The sequence below is a fragment of the Rhinoraja longicauda genome, chromosome 27 (genome assembly GCF_053455715.1).
Source record: "Rhinoraja longicauda isolate Sanriku21f chromosome 27, sRhiLon1.1, whole genome shotgun sequence".
In the NCBI taxonomy this organism is placed as follows: Eukaryota; Metazoa; Chordata; class Chondrichthyes; order Rajiformes; family Arhynchobatidae; genus Rhinoraja; species Rhinoraja longicauda.
The window spans coordinates 12,737,565-12,759,367 of NC_135979.1; positions in this window are offsets into that span (position 1 = coordinate 12,737,565).

Below are 21,803 nucleotides of genomic sequence, written 5' to 3' on the forward strand. Positions count from 1 at the left end.
ACTCAATCAGATGTTGCTATTTATGCATTGTAGCAACAAGGGCAGTTGCACCAAGTTACTGAAAATTGGTTCCATTGGTAGCAAGGGGACTAACTTTCTTTCCTGAGGAGTGCAATATGCAGTTAATACTATATTCATATTAAGTGCTACCAGTTAAGACAAATATCTACCCCCCAAAATAATAATCTTAAATATAGATAAACCCTTTGCAAGCTCATCAACATGCTTTGGGTTTTTGTGCTTTAATATATTTAAATTAAAAGGATAAATTAAAATGATAGCACACAGAAAGATTATAAAATGATAAAACTGATAGTGTAAGAGTTAACAGTAATAGATTCATATAAATGAAGAGTACAAGACTAGTTACAGCAGAGAAAGGGTAAGGGCAAATGCATTTATAAAATAGTTCTTTGATAGAAATATTAATACTTTACAATTGTTTTCATAAATGATGTTGGAAGTGGGATATAAATATAAAAGAAGAGCCTATTGAATGAATGCTTGGATAATTGTATCATATCATATCATATATCTACAGCCGGAAACAGGCCTTTTCGGCCCTCCAAGTCCGTGCCGCCCAGTGATCCCCGTACATTAACACTATCCTACACCCACTAGGGACAATTTTTACATTTACCCAGCCAATTAACCTACATACCTGTACGTCTTTGGAGTGTGGGAGGAAACCGAAGATCTCGGAGAAAACCCACGCAGGTCACGGGGAGAACGTACAAACTCCTTACAGTGCAGCACCCGTAGTCAGGATCGAACCTGTGTCTCCGGCGCTGCATTCGGATAAATTCCTGTTTGTCCAGACTGATAAAGGAAATCTGAATAACAGTAGTTTGAAGTTATCACTGTAATTCTCCCTAATAAAGCAAATTGTGCTATGCTAATTTAGTTTAGTCTTAGTTTTCAAAATGCAGCAGAGAAACAATCATTTTAGCCCACTGAGTCCACACTAATTATTTTATCACGCATTCACACTAGTTTTATTTTATCCACTTTGGAATAATGTAATAAATGCATTGGAAGATGCTAAGGTGTTAGCCTTAACACTTTGCTAAACAAGGGAGGGGAGATTTATACCACTTAACTATGTCCAGGAGGTCGAGCATTACCCATGCAAAATCTCTTAGGACTCATCATTGAAAATCAGGTTAACAATTATTAGGAGATACTTTCCACAATGAGCATGGATTTGGTAAAGAAAAACCATGTTTGTCAGACTTATTTGCATTGAGTGGACAGATCTGTGGTCACAAATCTTCATATATATACCCTGAATATCCAAGCACACTTTGATAAAGACATTAGAATAGTCAGAGTTATTTGTATATTCTAACTGGTATAGAATACAAATGCAATACAAATGATAATTTGTAAGAGTCTGGAATTGTAGAATTAAATCTGTATTTACTTTAGTTAGGTTTGTTTTAGTTTAGAGATACAATGCAGAAACAGGCCCTATGACCCACTGATCCCATGCCGACCAGCAATCCCCGCACATTAACACTATCCTACACGCACTAGGGACAATTTACAATTTTACCAAGGCAATTAGCCTCCAAACCTGTAAGTCTTTGGAGTTGAAAGTATTTAACCAAATTTTCTACAAAATAGGTATAAATTGATGACTATCTCTGTCAGATATTCCTATTCATCTCAGAGATGAAAGGACTGGTTGCATTTTGAATATAATTCATTTTGTTAACATATGCAGGGATTGAGATCATCCTGATCTGAATGTATCACAAATCCATCAAAGGTAGATGTATCCTTTCATAACTTAGTTTAACTGTTCAACTTATGTAACTTCCCATTACTATATATCACATTTATCACATACCGAAACACATTTCATTACCATGAACAAAAATGTTCAGACTTCCTGAGCTCTTTTCATAAATCATAGAGATATACAGCATGGAAACAGGCCCTTCCAGCACGTTTCCATGCCGGCTAAGATGCCCATCTATGCTGGTCCACTTACCCACGTTTGTCCCACATGCCTCCAAACCTTCCCTTAATTTAATGGGAAGGAGTTGCAGGCCACTTCAGAGTTGATAAACCAATCTACTTAATATGGGCTGTGCTGCAAAGCAGTCATCAGAATGCACTTCAGTACTGCAGAACACCATTAGCTTTTCATTCAGTTCCACTGTCTGAAATATGGATTATAAGTGGAACTATCAACGGCAGAGTCCTCATAAATTTATTATTCAGCCCATAAGAAAAGTGTCACATAGGGAATTATGTCTCCAGGAATTTTATCTCAGCTTTCGGCTGATGCTGCCAGGTACCTGTTGTGAATAAAAATAGGTGAACCAGACCCAGCTGGGAATACAGAGGATGGTTTGAAAAATGAGCTTGTTTGCTGAACTAGACTCAGTTCCTGAAGGTGGGGGTGATATTTCTGATATAAGCTCATGTGGGTCTACATTACCCAGCAGGACTTCAACAAAAATACCACGAATCCCAGTGGAATGTGCTTCACTGTGTTCGTAGATTGTATAGCTCACTGAAGATAGACACAAAGTGCTGGAGTAACTCAGCAGGACAGGCAGCATCTCTGGAGAGAAGGAATGGGTGACTTTTCGGGTCGAGATCCTTCCTCAGTCTAAGAGTCAGGGGCAAGGGAGTCTAGAGATATGGAGGGGTAAGTTATGAAAATGACAGATCAAAGCAGATAATCAGGAAATGTAGAATGGCTCATTGTTAGATGAGGGGAAGGTGACAAGGAGGCATACAATCGGTAAAATTAATCAGGACAGTGAAACTAGTTGAAGAACTAGGCCGGGGGGGGGGGGGGGGGGGGGGGGGGGTGACGAGAGAGAGGGAAAGTAAGGCTTACTTGAAGTTAGAGAAATCAATATTCATATTGCTGGGGTGTAAGCTGCCTATGTGAAATATGAGGTGCTGTTCCTCCAATTTGCGTTGGGCCTCACTCTGACAGTGGAGGAGGCCCAGCACAGAAAGGTCAGTGTGGGAATGGGAGGGGGAGTTAAAGTGTTTAGCAACTGGGAGATTGTGTAGGCCTAGGCGGACTGAGCGCAGGAGTTCAGCTGAACGACTGCCAAGCATGTGTTTGGTCTCACCGATAAATAGGACTCCTATATGGTGGATGTTCATTAAAATGAGTAATGAGCAATGAAACTGCAAAGAAATTCATAGTTTTCTTAGATTTCTATTCATTGACAGTGTTGTGCCATTACGGGTCAGGATCAGAAATCAATGCCAACATTCCCTCCCTGACAAATTTGTTTACAATCTTTCATTAGAAAACAAGCTCTCATCTCTCTTTGTTTAGTGAGCATTTGTTTCCTGTCACTGCGATCTAGAAATTGGGTGAACTCACATGTGAAACATCATTTTATAGGGCAACCTTAATGATGTTATAATGTATTATTCCAAGGTATTGAAACATAACTAAATTGCACTGTAATTCACAGATACATTGACAATAGTTACTGTTCAGAAATAAATATTTATAGTATATCTAAATCGGACATAAATTTAAATATGTAGGAAGGAACTGCAGATGCTGGTTTACACTGGAGATAGGACACAAAATGCAGGAGTAACTCAGCGGGACAGGCAGCATCTCTGGAGTGAAGGAATGGGTGACGTTTCGGGTTGAGACCCTTCTTCAGACTGAGAGTCGGGGAGAGGGAGGTACAGAGATATGGAAGGGTAAGGTGTGAAAACGAAACTTCAAAGGGGACGATGATCAAGGAAAATGTAGAGTAAATCATTTTTTGCTAGGGGAAGATGACAGCGAAGCATACAAAGATAAAATTTAATCAGGAAGACAGTCAGACTGGTCAGAGAACTAGGATGAGAGAGGGATGGAGAGAGAGAGAAAGCAAGGGTTACTCGAAGTTAGAGATGTCGATATTCACACCGCTGGGTTGTAAGCTGTCCAAGTGAAATATGAGCTTTAAATCTTGAGTTTAGTTCATTGTCACGTAAACCGAGGTACAGTTAAAAGCTTTCGTTGCATGCTAACCAGTCAGTGGAAGGACAATACGTGATTACAATCGAGCAATCCACAGTGTGCAGGTACATGATAAAGGGAAAAATGTGAATAACGTTTAGTGCAAGATAAAGCCAGTAAAGTCCGGTCTTCTTCTTCTTGCGTTTGAGGCAGCAGAAGTTATGAAGCTGCTTCTGCTTCTGCTGTCTCTGTTTGTTGTCGTTCGCCTGACTGAGGTCAGTTGACAGGGCTCACCACGGGGAGGTCGACAACGTGATCCCCAAAGACCGGTCAAAGGTAGTCTAAGGGTCTCCAATGAAGTAGATGATAGTTCAGGACTGCTCTCTAGTTGTTGGTAGGATGGTTCAGTTGCCTGATAACTTTAAACTTATATAATGTCATTATCATTAATGTCATTGCAAATGATGCTTCTTTTCATCATTTGGAATGCAACGCTAACTGCAAAATTACGTGTGTTAGGTGTAAGGGGTTTCTGCGCCGAGCTTTCGCCCGACCTAAGGTCCCCGTGCCACACATATTCCTTTACACACCCACCCTCCCCTCTACACTAAACTATGTCCAGGATATGCAAGATCGGGGTACATGCTCACCATGGGGCTATTACTGGGGTTACTGGCTGTTCGTTTTGCAGTATTTCTTCTCGAGTTGCGTGCCTGTTCCTCTCTCTTGCATCCGTTCTTCTTGCCTGTCTTTCCTTCCTCCTGCATCCGTTTGGCTTCCTTCTTGCGTCAGGTTTTTCTTCAGTTTAAAACCCAAAAGTCGTGGCCAGTTATACTATTCTGACCCGTCCTATCTCCCGCCAGATCTTGGAATCTCTTTGTTTAAAAGATATGTATGAGTTTTCTCTCTGATCTGCGCTTATGTCCGGGGGTACTGGGGATGGCCAGACGGTGTTAATTGGTATTTTGTTGTGAGGTGATGGGTTTAACTGGTTTCCCATCACCTACCAGGTAGTTTTCTATGGGCTATTGTGCCCCCTTAACGAGATTAACTGTGTAGGTCGGCTTGGGGCATTGTGAGTATGCTGATGTCAGCGCCCCAGTGTCTGGACTTCGACCTGGTTTCGCAGGCTTCTGCATGGCCAGTACCCATCCATTGTTCTGGCCGTGGCTTTGCAGAAACCTAGAGACTGGGCTGTAAGGTTTTTGCTCTTGTGGCTGGTCACGAGGTCCTGCGGCCATTTTAGGACCCACAGATTGTGACATCCCTTGTTAAACTGACCGCAGCCTTTCTCCGCTATCAGCCCCAGTCTCCCGTTTTAAAATGTCCAAACTGCAGCTCTTTGGTTAGGTGTTGCTTTCAGAATGAGGGAAAACTTCTCAAATGTTACATAGGCTAACATAAAGTAACAAGGTTTGCTAAAATATTCTCACTAGGTGACTTGAAAATTAACAGATACAGCTGCTTATGCATTATGATGCCTATTGCACCAAAGTACATAGACATGACACATATCCACAATTATATGTTGTTTTGTTCAGTAGAAATTAGCTCTGGATACATTGCCAACCAAAACTAACGAAACATCAACCCAGCATGTACCGAGACAATTCCATGGAGGAATTGGCTACATTTTAAAGACTAATGAACCCCTAATATTCCAAGTGTTTATACAGGGATATCTTTACTCTTGAACTGGTTGACACACCAAATGAAAGGCACATCAGTTTCCAAGATGACATCCAACACAGGCAACTATTTGCATGCTAGCCACAGAAGCAGATCTACAAACTCATATAACAATCGCTCCACACTCTGAAATCTCTATTTCTACATTTCAACATTATTTACTTTAACTATGATCTTCTTAAACTCCCTTCAGATCAGTCTATACTTCAGCTCCCGGCCCCCAAGACCAACCACATAGATTCCTGGCACAGTGAGCATCTGGCAATGAGGCCCCAATATGACCGATGAGACCAGGCAACTGAATTATCCTACCACAACCAAAGGGCAGTCCTGAACTACTATTTACCTCTTTGATGACCCTCGGACTATCCTTGATCGGACTTTGCTGGCTTTACCTTGCACTAAATGTTATTCCCTTATCCTGTATCTATACACTGTAAACAGATCGATTGTAATGATGTATATTGTAATATTGTATTTCTGCTGACTGGTTAGCACGCAACAAAAGCTTTTCACTGTACCTCGGTACACATGACAATAAACCAAACCGAAATAAACCATTGGGAGAACCCATCCACATGCACACAATCATTTACGCTGACACGTCAGATAGATTTGGTAAAGATTTCCAAGCAAGTTTAATCAGTAACAGGATGGGACAATAAACATCAGCATTTCCATAATCATCCTTATGGTGTGAATGAGGCTACAGGGAGAGGTTGGACAGACTTGCATTGTTTTCTCTGGAATTTTACTTGGAAGTCTTTAATAATAATAATAATAATACATTTTATTTATATAGCGCTTTTCATATACTCAAAGACGCTTTACAGAGATTTTGAGAACATAGGGAAATGAATAAATAGATAAATAAGTAAATAAATAAATGACCAGAGAAAGGAGACAGAAGGTGAGGTGACCTTCAGTGGTTGAAGGCAGTACTGAACAGTTACTGTGCTTTCGAATATCCAGCCACATCATATGATATCATATATATACAGCCGGAAACAGGCCTTTTCGGCCCTCCAAGTCCGTGCCGCCCAGTGATCCCCGTACATTAACACTATCCTACACCCACTAGGGACAATTGTTACATTTACCCAGCCAATTAACCTACATACCTGTACGTCTTTGGAGTGTGGGAGGAAACCGAAGATCTCGGGGAAAACCCACGCAGGTCACGGGGAGAACGTACAAACTCCTTACAGTGCAGCACCCGTAGTCAGGATCGAACCTGAGTCTCCGGCGCTGCATTCGCTGTAAAGCAGCAACTCTACCGCTGCGCTACCGTACATGGACGGCATGCATTGATCTTGCATGTAGACAGAGGTCCATTGAGGTTGGCTTGCTCGAGCAAACAAAATACATGATTCTGAATGGAATGGGTTGGTTATTATCAAAAATTCTCGTTCAGTTTGAAGTATGATAGCTGAAGAGCTGCTGTATCCTGAGACCATTTCACATGTTGTAGAGTTTGAATGGAGATCGCAGAGTGCAGCACATTCAGATTTTCTTCTGAATTAGAGTCGACAGAGGCTCCGTTTCAAAATCAGATATGGGCTGCTCCACGTGCAGATCCAATACTAAGGACAATGACTAATGTGTGCCATGTGTACAGTATCGTCTGCCTTGAATTTAAACTCTGCTCTTCCTCCCTTCTGCCACAACATTAGCACAATATGTTCTTATAAGCAAACCTATTAATTGACAATGCTATTCCCAGCACAATTGTAATGAAAGGTTTCAACAAGATTAGGGGATGGGATAAGGCAGTAAGCGTTTATTGTGAATCTAAAAGTTAAAACCAATTGTATGTTGGGAAACATCAAAATCATCCGTAAATACAATTGCTAATTTTATATCGGAATCTTAAATGAAGACATTAAGGAACTTGCAGATGCTGGTTTACAAAAAAAGACACAAAGTGCTGGAGTAATTCAGCGAATCAGGCAGCATCTCCCGAGAACGTGGACAGGTGACATGTTGGGTTGGGATCTTTGTTCAGGCTCACGCAAGGAATTGCAAACTGCTGGAGTAACTCAGGCGGGTCAGGTAGCTTCTCTGAAGAAAGGGAATAGGTGACATTTCGGATCGAGACCCTGCTTCAGACGGGTTTCGAACCAGAGACGTCACCTATTACTTTTCTCCAGAGATGCTGCTGACCGGCTGGGTTACTCCAGCATTTTGTGTCTAACATTGGTGAAAACCAGCATCTGCAGTTCCTTCCTACACAAGGAGTTGCAAATGCCTGGTTTACAAAAACAGACACAAAGTGCTGGAGTAATTCAGCAGCTCAGACCAGTCTGAATATCCGAAGGTAAGGCATGGTGTGATTTGTGGCTTTTAGAATTCATTAGAAAATGAAAGTGTTGAAAAGCATGTTTGAAGGCAATGCAAGTGAAATTAGGCACCCTGCAAGCAATGTCTCATCTAGCTCCGTCTATTCACAGAGCTGAAGAATTGCAATTTCACTCCTCCTCATATCAAGGATGATTTAAAAGCCTTTCATCTATGTTAATAAGACAGAGAAAAGGCAGCAAGGATTTGGAGATTTGTGCACTAGTTAAATCCGAGTTGATATTGTCTGTGAAGAAAAGTCATTCAGCAAGTGAGCAAAGCTTTGTCAAGGTTTTCACTCAATATTGCAAAATATTCCCAGTTACACAGTTTGCACAGTTACAATTTAGAAAGAATTATTATTTTTCTCCTCGAGCAGATTGTTACAACCACTCCTGATGATTAAAAAACAGAACCAATTGATTCAAAATCCCATTCTTAGCATACCATCCATCACAAAGAAACGAAACCTGACATCTGTGAATATAAATAGGAAATTGTCACATTTTCTGGGTATTTTTTAATCATTAATTCCCCAAAGCAGTTATTTTTTTTAAATAAAAATGTACTTAAAGTTGTTTAAAAGATAAGTTTATTCATGCAGGGATCTTGAGATGATTGGTGTCCCAAAGGCTATTAAAGTAAGTTTACTGTTTCACTGTGAGTAGCTAACCTTTCCAGGGGTCTGTCATTATATTTATGGACCGCAAATAATTAATTGGTCTGGGACTTATGCAATTTCATGCAAGAGGCTTCAAAATCAATAGGCAGTCAAACAAGTCCAGCAAAGGGATGGCTTTTAAAGAGCAGGGGAATGAAAGTAATCTTTATCTTAGTCAGGAGAAATGTGGAAGAGAAGTTAGACATATATCCAATAAAAAACAATGTAAGGAAGGATCAAACAATCTATATTTTTAAGGTCGTTTTGCTCGAAGGATAGATATTAGTCAGGATACTGGATATTTTTCAAAATAGTATCATGATATTTTTTATGCCCCAAGAGAGCAAACTGAGCTTTATTTCTCATCTCATTTCTCTCTCCCTTCTTGCTATTGAGGGGAGTGCAGCGTAGTACATGAGGTTTAATTCCAGGAATGGCGGGACTGGTCGTATGTTGTAAGGACTGGAGCGACTGGGCTTGTGTACTCTGAATTTAGAAGGATGAGAGGGGATCTTATTGAAAACAGTTTAAGATTATTAAGGGATTGGACCCGCTAGAGGCGAGGAAACATGTTCCCCGATTGTTGGGGGAGTCCCGAACCTGGGGCCCACAGTTTATGAATAAGGGGTAGGCCATTTAGAACGGAGGATGAGCAAAAACTTTTTCACTCAGAGAGTTGTGAAGCTGTGGAACTCTCTGCCTCAGAAAGCATTGGCGGCCATTCCCTGGATGCTTTCAAGAGAGAGTTAGATTGAGCTCTTAATGATACCGGAGTCAAGGGATGTGGGGGAGTGTGGATGATCAGCCATGATCACGGTGAATGGTGGTGCTGGCTCAAAGGGTGGAAAGACCTGCTCCTGCACCTATTGTCTATTGTCTATTATCTACAGCAAAAAAAGTATTTGCTCTGTCTTACAATTGAAGGAGCAGTTTAATTTTTTGTATTCAGTTTTCAAATTCTTCTGATTCTGAGGCAAAAAGTATTCAATTGAGGCAGGAAGATGACAAGACAAAAAAAGACTCAGCAATCCGCTGGTCTACATATCTCTTTCTTAAACATCGTCAAACCCACTTGACTTATGAAGTTCTACAATTTACAACTGTCTTCACAAGCCATTTCCCCTACCCACTATTCTCATTTAGTCACTTCAGAGGGTCATCACGACGGCCCAGAAGATCATCGGCTGCTCACTGCCCCTCCCTGAGCACCTGTTCAGCCTACGCTGCCTCAGTAGAGCAGCAAAAATTAATAAAAGATCCATCCCACCCCGGCCACCGTCTGTTTGTTCATCTGCCCTCTGGTCGACGTTTCAGGTCGATCAAATCCCGAACAAACAGACTTAAGAACAGTTTTTACCCCAGGGCCATACGAGAACTGAACACTACCTTTGCACTAGGCAACACCGTTAAAAAATCTTGTACTTAATATAATTGTATTTAATTGTATTTATGTATTTATTTGTTTTTGCATTTATTGCATATATGTTTGCACCGTCAGGATTGGCTATTTTTTTAATTTCGTTGTACTCGTTGCAATGACAATAAATGAATATTATATTATATTATTATAAAATTGAGATCTAGCACTCAACTGCTTCTGCCACTTCCCTTTCTCAACCTCTTTCACCACTGCTAGCAGCCACTGCAGAGTTCCTCGCTGTGCCCATCCATAAATTCCATCTCTCTGTAGTTTCTCCTTTTTGTAACATCGTTCACTTTCTCAGCAGTGGCACAGCGGCAAAGTTGCTGTCTTGCAGCACCAGAGACCTCGGTTCGATCCTGACCACAGGGTTTCTATACAGAGTTTCCACATCCCCCCTGAGATTGCGTGGGGTTTCTCTGGGTGCTCCAGTTTTCTCCCACACTCCAAAGGCGTAAAGGATAGTAGATTAATTGACTTCTGTAAATTGTCCTAGTGTGCATGATCTTGCTAGTGTACAGGGTGATCGCTGGTCGGCACGGATTTGAAGGACCGGAGGACCTGTTCCCACACTGTATCTCTAAAGTCTAAAGTCTAAAAAGCTCAACTTGCACACGAGACATCATTCTGCTTTCTCAATGTCATTCCCATAACATTTCCAACCACCCGTCCCCTTCCTGACCCAAATGTTATCTGACATTGTTCCTCCCATCAAGTCATGTCCAATCTATTGACTTCACCCCTCTCTACAAAAGAAAACCCTCCGAAACCACCATGCCATCGCCGGGCACCTTTTGTTTCCTGTTTAAGTAATTACTGTGTATTATGCAGCAGATTGTAGCAAGAGGCCTTTCATAGATGTTTAGAAGTGAGAATTTAATATGCTAAGTGAGAACCAAATTTTATTTTATTGCCATAACTTTTTCCAATAATGATACTTAATGATAAACTTTGCGATCTGAATCGAGTTTCCTTGGAAATCCATGCACTTATGGTGATTAAAAGGAGGAGCTCCATATTTTCAGTAGAGGTTACCAAGAATCTATAGGAACATTGGAATAGCTTGGATGATTAGTGGTGCAGGAAGGAACTGTGAACGTCCCCATTCCTTATCTCCTGAGATGCTACCCTTCTCGCTGAGTTACTCCAGTATTTTGTGTCTCTCTGGGATGATTAATAACTAGCCAGCAATGCTTGATTTGGGTCTACCAGCCCATGTACAACAATAATGATCAATGGCTTTAGATTTCAAACAGGCCCTTCAGCCAAGAGAGTCCTTGCCAACCACCGATCATCCTGTGCACTAATACTATCCTACACACTAGGGACAAATTACAATTTTACTGAAGCCGATTAACATACAAACCTCTCTTTGGAGCATGGGAAGAAATCGGTGCACACGGAGAAAACCCACGTGGTCACAAGGAGAACGTACAGACTATGTACAGGAATACAGAGCTTTATTTGTCATTCGGTACCGAGGTACCGAACGAAATTACATTGCAGTCATACACAAAAAAAAAAAGAACACAAGACACATGACCCCCAACACAAACGTCCATCACAGTGACTCCAAACACCCCTTCACTGTGATGGAGGCAACAAAACTTCCACTCTCTTCCCCACGCCCACGGACAGACAGCTCGTCCCCGACCAACCAGCACAGTCCCCGCAAGGGAGAGTACTCGTAGTCAAGATCGAAACCGGGTGTGTGGTGCTGTAAGGCAGCAGCTCCATTGCTGCGCCACAGTGCCACCTTGACAATCAATTAGATTTCAGCACACCCAAACACAGTGGATGAGGAATGATCCAGACATTGGACATTTTGGGAAGCATACTCTTGATTTTATCAGTCCCATCCAAGAAGGTGGCCTTATCATGACATCCTTCAAACAACACATACACCGTAGCCTCAAACACTATTCTCTGAAGGCAATCTAACTCATCTTCACTTAACTAAATGACTGCTTTATTGTCTTACAAAAGCATTTCTTGCATAGATTAGCCACTTGATAACTGAAATAAAGCTTCTTAGACTTAAGTTTGAATTTATCTCCTTTAGAGCACAAACTATATTTCTTGCTTTTATTGATCTGGACAAGGTGAAACAGGTACATCTTCTCTTTACCATTGAAAACACATTCTATTTACTTAATTGCTTCTTGTAATCTCATTTAGTGAATCTGTGATTACATTCTTCCACATGCTTTCGATAGCTGCAATTTCATCCAATTTGAACTGTAGCAACCAAACAGTATCGGGTATTCTAAGTACCAATGCTATTCTAAGTGGTCGGATTACCTTATTGTTTCTGCTCATTATTGGTCTATTTGCTTTGGCTCGATCTTCTTGATTTGCTTTACTCAGAGCTACATTTGTAATAGCTTCAGTTTATCTTCAATAAGGACTCGTAATTCTCAGTAAAAGCTCAAGTCTGGATTGTTTTTTAATACCTGATTTAAATGCTTTTCATTTGCCTCAAACCTGGAAGAATAAGGGGACACATCATTGAAACTTACTGAATAGTGAAAGGCCTGGATAGAGTGAATGTGGAGAAGATGTTTCCACTAGTGGGTGAGTCTAGGACCAGAGGCTATAGCCTCAGAATAAAAGGACGTACCTTTAGAAAGATGAGAAGGAATTTATTTAGTCAGAGAGTGGTGTATCTGTTGAGTTCACTGCCACAGATGGCAGTGGAGGCCAAGACAATGGATATTTTTAAGGCGGAGATTGACAAATTTTTGATTAATAAGGGTGACAATTTTTGATTATGGGGCGAAGGCAGGAGAACGGGGTTGAGGGGGAAAGATAGATCAGCCATGATTGTGGCAGAATAGACTTGATGGGCTGAATGGACTAATTCTGCTCCTAGAACTTATGAACTCATGATCTCCAACAGTCTGCCCAAGTCCAAATGTGCCAAAGTTGTCCAGCCACGTATACCATTCACCTTTATTACTCTGAAGAAGGGTCTCGACCCGAAACGTCATCCATTCCTTCTCTCCAGAGATGCTGCCTATCCCGATGAGTTACTCCAGCATTTTGTGTCAACCTTCAATTTAAACCAGCATCTGCAATTCTTTCCTACACCTTCGTTATTACTCTGTAGTATCTAAAAATTGCCATTGCTCTTATTGGCACCTTGTACTGGACTAATCTAGGTCCAGTCAACTACAGATGAATTTAGCAGTGGAAAACTAACATGCTGAAGAGAGGGGCTAAAGATGAAATACTCTAGACCAGTGCAGGATAAGATTTATATGAGATTACTGGCCATGTGGTGAAGTAAATGATGGCAAATGTTTTATTTTACACTACTAAAATTATTTTCCATATGTATAACTCTATTTTAACACACCTGCAACCATTCATTTTCACTTTGATTTCATGCAAGGATAATAGCCCATAGAAAACACTATTTTAGGAGAAACCATGCTACTCTGATAAAATACAAGGAGAAATAATGACAAAAAAAGGACACAAAGTGCTGGAGTAACTCAATGGGTCAGGTAGCATCCCTGGAGAACATGGATAGGCAACTTTTCAGTTTGGGACCCTTCTTCAGACTCAAATAATGGCATAATTGTACAAATGTTCTGGAGGAGAAACTGCATTACTATGAGAATAGCAAATATCAAAATTGTTGTTAAAAGCTGATAACCTAGTTGCAAATGTCCACACATAGAACAGGTGGAAATATTTTTCATTGTAAATAATTGATATTGATGATGAAAATGTTAGTTAGTTTATAACGCTATGAAAGCAAAAATGTCTTATTCAGTGTAGCAAAACAACCATTACAAGATCAATTCAAATCTAATAAATTAGAAATTATATAAAGGTACAGATTTTAAACCTGGGATCAGAAGTAAACGAGTCTGACAGAAAGTACATCATTTTGATGCTGTGGGTTTGGCATCATTTTAGGTTTATTGTTGTTACGTTTATCGAGGTACTGTGAAAAGTTTTCTTACGCATCTTATCCAAATAGATCAGACATACCATACATAAATGCAAACAAGTCAAACTCAAGTACAACAGATAGAGCAAAGGGGAAGGTACAGAGTGCAGAATTTAGTTCGCAACATCGTAGTACATCAGTTCCATAGACAAAGTCCAAAGGGGTAGAGGTGAACTGGACAGAACCCTAGCTTATGAAAGGACCATTCAGAAACCTGATAACAGAGGTTTCTGTTATCTTGCCTGTGACAAGATTATGGTTTAATTGATGAGTGAATTTAATCAATGTTATTAAAAGCACAAACTCTCACAAATATGCTTGTTTGCACAATTGTAATATCAATGGAGGAGGCATTGACTGAGTGCTGGAGAATCGTCCAATGCAAGGTACAAATACAATCGCAGTTTCTAGTCATGAAGTGATAGTGAAGATTAGTGCCGGCTGAAGCCGCCTCTGCAGCACATGGGTGAACTGTTGTTTTTGATGTAAACAGCCGAGCACTCTCATGTCAATCTAACATGGAAAAATACTTTGACTGCTAGAAATAAGGAGCATTTCTTCATGGGGAGAAGTTTCACTGCACACCAACCATAATCCTACCTCAGCAACAAACAACTATGGACTTTATTTTGCTTGCATTACGTACTTTGGTCTTGCACTGTTATGGTCTGGTTACCTAGTATTACTGATGGTAGACACAAAGTGCTGGAGTAACTCAGCGGGTCAGGCAGCATCTCTGGAGAGAAGGAATGGATGACGTTTTGGGTCGAGACCCCTCTTCGGACTTATTGCAGTCATTGATTATTGTATATTTATTTGTTGTGTAAACGTGCCAGTAATGTAGTAGAAAGTTTGGAATTTCATGGTTCTGTTCCTGGTGCATATGACAATGAAAACTTTTGCTGTTGAAATGGAATAATGTTAACATTATCCACTGTCCAGGAATTCAATGATTCCTGGAACAAATATGTTGAAGTTCCCGTAATAATTTTCTTATTTAGAGTCATAGTCATAGAGTGACGCAACGTGGAAACAGGCTCTTTGGCACAACTTGCCCACACAGGCCAACATGTCCCATCTACACTAGTCCCACCTGCCTGCGTTTGGCTCATATCCCAACAAACCTGTCCTATCCATGTACCTAACTGTTTCTTAAACGTTGGGATAGTCGCAGCCTCAAGGACCTACTCTGGCAGCTTGTTCCATACACCCACCACTCTTTGTGTGAAAAAGTTGCCCCTCAGATTCCGATTAAGTCTTTTTGCCTTCCCTTTCACCTTAAAACGATATCCTCTGGTCCTCGATTTACCTACTCTGGGCAAGAGACCCCGTGCATCTACCCGATCTATTCCTGTCATGATTTTATACACTTCTTAAAGATTTCTTAAAGATTCTTCTTTTGTGTTTTCGCGGCTGTTGGCAGATCAATTTTCCTCCTGGGATAAATAAAGTTCTATCGTATTGTACCATATCGCATCGTATAAGGAGGCAAATTAAAATATAAAACACATGGTCATTATCAGCGTGTTTGAATCATTAATGTATGCCCGGGATGTGAAGGAAGATGTAAATTTTCTGCCTCGATTATTTCGAAACAGTACCAACATTCGGCTGTAGATGAACTGGAATTTTTTTTTACCAGTGGCACTGCATTGCTGATATTTTAGGAATTACTTATTTATAAAAGCAACCATTCTGTTTGCTTAACCTATCCACTCACCTCCAAAGACGTGGATATTTATTCCTAGATTTTTCTGTTCCTGTGCCTCCTCTAAAATCGAACCATTTAGTTTTCTGTCAAAATGAATCACTTCAGTCTTCTCCGAATTAAATATCTTTTGACATTTTATCTGTCCATCTCACTGGCCTGTCTACATTGTCCTGAAAACTCATTCCTGGGAAGTCTCGCAAAATATATTTCGTAAGATAGCAATGAATTTGATTCAAAGACACACTCATGTTCAGGGTCAGAATATTAATATACCACGAAGAGGCTTCTTGTAACGCAGTTTGAAATATGATTTAGTAATAAGGCTTTGTGGAATAATATTTTTTCTTTTCTTGGCTTGCTTCCAGTTCCTCTCCCCTACTATCAGTCTGAAGAAGGGTCCTGACCCGAAACGTCACCTATCCATTTTCTCCAGAGATGCTGCCTGACCTGCTGAGTTTAGTCTAGTTTTAGTTTAGAGATACAGCGCGGAAACAGGCCCTTCAGCCCACCGGGTCCGTGCCGACCAGTGATCCCCGCACATTAACAATATCCTACACACATTAGAGACAATTTTTACATTTACCAAGCCAATTAACATGCAATCCTGTACGTCTTTGGAGTGTGGGAGGAAACCGAAGATCTCTGAGAAAACCCACGCAGGTCACGGGGAGAATGTACAAACTTCATACAGACAGCACCCGTAGTCGGGATCGAACCCGGGTCTCCGGCGCTGCAAGCGCTGTACGGCGGCAACTCTATCCTCCGCCACCGTGCCCATCTCCAGCATTTTGTGTCTATCCAGATATTTTAGATCTGGATTTATATAACTGGAATTAGTTAATAGTTTTGAATGAAGAATGTTAGACTACATACTGCAGGAGTAGTCTTCCTCAATTATTTCTGTCCAATTATGCTTTCTCACACGATAACCCCTTTTATGTCGTTGTACCTTCACGGTTAAAATGCAATTTAAACAACTCAAGCCTGTTTTCAGGTCCTATTGTTGATCCTGGCTCTCCAGGTAAATGTTTGAGAGTTGAGAGTTCATATTCATATTCAACAAACAATTCCTTTGCGTATAACTATGGCTAACTCCTTATTTGTATGGAGCAAGTGCAGTGTCTTGTAAATTCCGTGCCAGATGTACGGAACGCAGCAATTCATCAGATCACCTCCCGCACTGCAAACACTGCATCTTTTCCTTCGCATTTGGCTCATTCTGTGGAAGTTATGTGAATATGGCTGGCATTAATTCAAACACAAAACCAGCTGTCAGAATATCGTTACTAAAGTACATCGAAAGCAGTAATCAGTTTGAAATTAAAAAGATAACTTTAGAACGAAATATTGCAGTCTACTGCAAAAAAACAGAGTGCTGAAGGTACTCAAATGGGCATGCAACATCTACGAAGGAAATGGACAGACAATGTTTCCAGTTGGGTCCCTTCTGCCATTTCCATTTAGCTCCACGGATGCTGTCTGATCCACAAAGTTCCTCCAGTATTTTGATTTTTACTGAAGATCACAGTATCTGCAATCCCTTGTGTCCCCAGGGCTGTCTATTGACATGATTAGAGTCATAGAGTGGTACAGTGTGGAAATAAGCCCTTCGGCCCCACTTGCCCACATGTCCCTATTACACTAGTCCCACTTGCGCGCGCTTGGCCCATATCCATCCAAAACTGTCCTATCCATGTTCAACTGTTTTTTAAATGTTGGGATAGTCCCTGCCTCAACTCCCTCCTTTGGCGGCTTGTTCCATACACCCACCACCCTTTGTGTAGAAAAGTTACCCCTCGGATTCCTATTAAATCTTTTCCCCTTCACCTTAAACCTATGTCCTCTGGTCCTCAATTCACCAACTCTGTGCAAGAGACACTGTGCATCTACCCAATCTATTCCTCTCATGATTTTATACACCTCAAGAGTCAAGAGTGTTTTATTGTCATATGTTCCAGATAGAACAATGAAATCCTTCCTTGCTGCAGCACAACAGAATATGTAAAGATTGTACACAGTAAACAATATAATAAACGAGAGAGAAAAAAAAGTTCAGTGTGTGTATATATACACACATACTCAAAAGTACACACACACACACAAATATATATGTGTGTTAGGTAAAATCTGTGAAGCCAATTTCCTTTCTACAGATCTCTCTGTCTCCATTTTAGGTGAGAGATATAAGATACCTGTGAGGTAGCGGTTTTATCAGCTGTGTCACTGCGCCATCTTTATCTACACCGCAACAGTATTTCTTTGGATTTCAATTATTCACAATTTCGCTCTACGAGGAGCAGTATGCTTGTATTGGATCACCTGCTGTTAACTTTGATCTTAAGAGTATGAAACCTTGATGTACTTTGAGTTTGGAGATTCTTCCGAGAAGGCCTCAGAGAGAATGTCTGTATTTGCTGATGAATAAAGACTTTTTTTTAAAAAAAATTTAAATATTTTATTTAAGTTTTAACGGAACTCATACGTTATACATTATACATTCCATAGTAAACAATAGTAAACAATAGTCACTAACTATAACTTCGATTATACACGTATTGTTCTGTATTTTCTCCCCTCCCCCCACCCACCCGCCCCCCCACCCCTCAGTTAAAAAGAAGGAAAAAGAAAAAGCAGAAGAAAGAAAGAAAGAAAAAAACCTGGAGTCCCGAGGGAGTCACTTCCGAGTATTTTCTTTTTAAATTCTTGCTAGGTAACAAAGCAATCTTGAGTTTAAATACTTCCTATTCTTAATCCTAACTTTGCCATGAATGGGTTCCACACCTTCAAAAAGAAGTCATATCCATTTCTCAGATTATACGTTGCTTTTTCTAATGGGATACAACTCCGCATTTCTGCATGCCATCTTTCGAATCTTATTTCATTTTGTTCTTTCCATGTAACCGCGACACATTTTTTTGCTACTGCTAATGATATTTTGAGAAATCTTTCCTGATGTTTATCAAAACTTAGCTTTGGTGTTATTCCTTTTGTATCTCCTAGCAAAAACAACCTTGGATCCATTGGTATGATCTTATTCATCAATTGATCTAAGAACTTTTTTAGGTCTTGCCAAAAAGGAATTACCTTCTGACATGCCCATGTAGAGTGTATAAAAGTGCCCACGTCTTGGTTGCATCTAAAACACCTTTCAGTTAAGTTTAGTCTAAATTTATTTAATTTTTCCGGGGTTAAATATAGTTGCTGCAAAAAATTATACTGTACTAAGCTAAACCTCACATTAATAGTATTTTTCATAATATCTAGACCCAGTCTTTCCCAACTTGGTTCATCAATAATAATATTAAGATCTGTTTCCCATCTTTGTCTTGCTTTATTAATTCCTATCTTTGGACTAGCTATCTGTAGTAGTTTATACATTGATGATATAATTTTTTTAATTCCCTTACCCTGAATCAAGGATTCGATTCCTTTAATCTGAAATAGAGACATTGAATTTCCTAACTTTTCCCTTAAAAAAGATTGTAATTGATAATAGAAAAAAATATTATTCCCTGGAATTTGATATTTATTTCTCAATTGAGAAAATGTCATAAAGATATTCCCTTCATAGCAATCTCCTATATTTTTAATACCCTTCTGTTCCCAGAGTTGTAGTATTTGATTATTCCAAGCAAACGGCAATAATCCATTTTTTACTAATGGAGTTTTAGCTGTTAAAAAAAATCTTTTATCCTTAACTTTAACTATTTTCAACAATGTGTTAATTAAATGTTTTAGCAAGGGTGACTCTTTATCCTTAACTAATATTTTCGTTTCCCATTTATATATAAATTCTTCTGGACAAGACTCTTTTATTTTATCTATTTCAATTTTAACCCATGCTGTTTTCCCACCCTCTTGATAAAAGGATGAAATAAAACTCATTTGCGCTGCCAGGTAGTAATTTTTAAAATTTGGTAATTGCAATCCACCTAATTCAAATTTCCATGTTAATTTTTCCAGAGACACTCTTGGCATTTTACCTTTCCAAAGAAAATTCCTCACAGTTTTGTTCAATTCTTGGAAATTTTTATTTGGCAAAGGTATAGGCAGTGTTGAAAATAAATACTGTATCCTTGGAAAAATATTCATCTTAATACAGTTAACTCTCCCTATCAATGTAATTGGAAGATTCATCCATTTCTTCAGGTCCTCATCTATTTTTTTTATTAGTGGTTTATAATTTAATTTATACAAATTATTTAACTTATTATCTACTTTAACTCCTAAAAACTTAATGCCTTCTTTTTGCCATTTAAACTGACTTTCTCTTTTACATTGATCATAGTAACCAGCTTCAAGCTCAGTGACTTAGTTCACAAGACTTTACAAAAATGCTTTAGAAAAATATCACTATATTAATCAAATCATGATAGCTAATTTAGGTCAACAGTTGCTTTTACATTATTAATAAAGACATGATTCAACAAATTATGTCTTTGTTGAATCACGTGATAAGAATAGTTCAACTATTCTTACCACAAGCATTTTTTATTTGTAATAGTTCATGGTGAGGGCAGGAAAACAACATTAAATAGCAAAAAATTCTATTGGATTTATTGAGAATTTGCACATTAATTCCAAATTGTTTAAAAGTTTTATTTGCTTCTCAGTATGTTGTTAGTGATGAATTTACTTGCAGTTTTACAAACAGTTTTACTACTTGATATTGATGAACAAATTAATTAAGCTCCGGAACCACATGTGATCACTGAAAAACTACTGAGGCATTATTGAAACGGACAGCATTCAAACATATACTGACAAACTCAAGTCTGTCTTAAAATGGAATTGATATAATGATGAATGGAAAAGACATTCTGGCCTTCCATCACAGTGAGGAGGGGACTGGAAGAGACTCACTGTGATGGATGTTTCTTTTTTTTTGTGTTTTGTGTTGGTTGGGGTTGTGTAATTTGCTTATTTTATTGCTCTTATTGTTGGACTGTGGGTGACGAAATCTCGTCCAAAAGACTTGATTTTTGGATGACAAATAAAGACATCCTGTATCCTGTATCCTGTAATTGCACTGGGTTCATTTAGAGGATCTATCGTCTTAGTTTCAAAGGAGAGCCGGAAGCACTGCCTCAAGAAGACAACTCATAGCATCAAAGACGCACACCACCCTGGCCACACTCTCATTTCACTGTTACAATTGAGAAGATGGTACAGGGACCTGACAACCAATACCTCCAGGTTCAAGAGCAGCTTCTTCCCATCGATGTGCATAGGAATGAACTGCAGATGCTGGTTCATACCAAAGATAGACAAAAAGTGCATGAGAAGGGTTCTGACCCGAAACGTCACCCATCCTTTTTCTCCAGAGATGCTGCCTGACCCACTGAGTCACTCCAGCACTATGTGTTTATCTTCTTCCCAAAGACCCACCAGGCTCTTGAACCACCCTGCACAATCCTGAACGCAACTCTACCTCAGCACCAAACTATTATGGACTTTGCACTAAGGTTACTCTGTGTACCTCATCTTTGCAATATCATGGACTGGTTAACTAGAATGACTGATAATTTATTCTATATTTGTTGCATTGTTGCATTTATCATCATATCATATATATACAGCCGGAAACAGGCCTTTTCGGTCCTCCAAGTCCGTGCCGCCCAGCGATCCCCGCACATTAACACTATCCTACACCCACTAGGGACAATTTTTACATTTACCCAGCCAATTAACCTACAAACTTGCACGTCTTTGGAGTGTGGGAGGAAACCGAAGATCTCGGAGAAAACCCACGCAGGTCACGGGGAGAATGTACAAACTTTAATGTGCCCAAGATGCTGTAGCAATAAGAATTTCACAGTTCCAGTCCTGGTGCATTGAACCGTGAAACGCCATTGACTTGATATGTACATTGTTTCAAAGAAAAATGTTAGGATTGTGTCAGCTACCTCTGTTTTGGGAAATGGAAGATGGAACTATTACACCGTAAAACCAGCCAGGGAAATTAAATCCATTTATTACTTTCCATTAGTCATAAATATTTCCAAAATATACACATTATCTGGGATTACTCTCAGAGGGAATCAATAAAGAATTAACTTGGAAATATATTGATTGATTGCATTC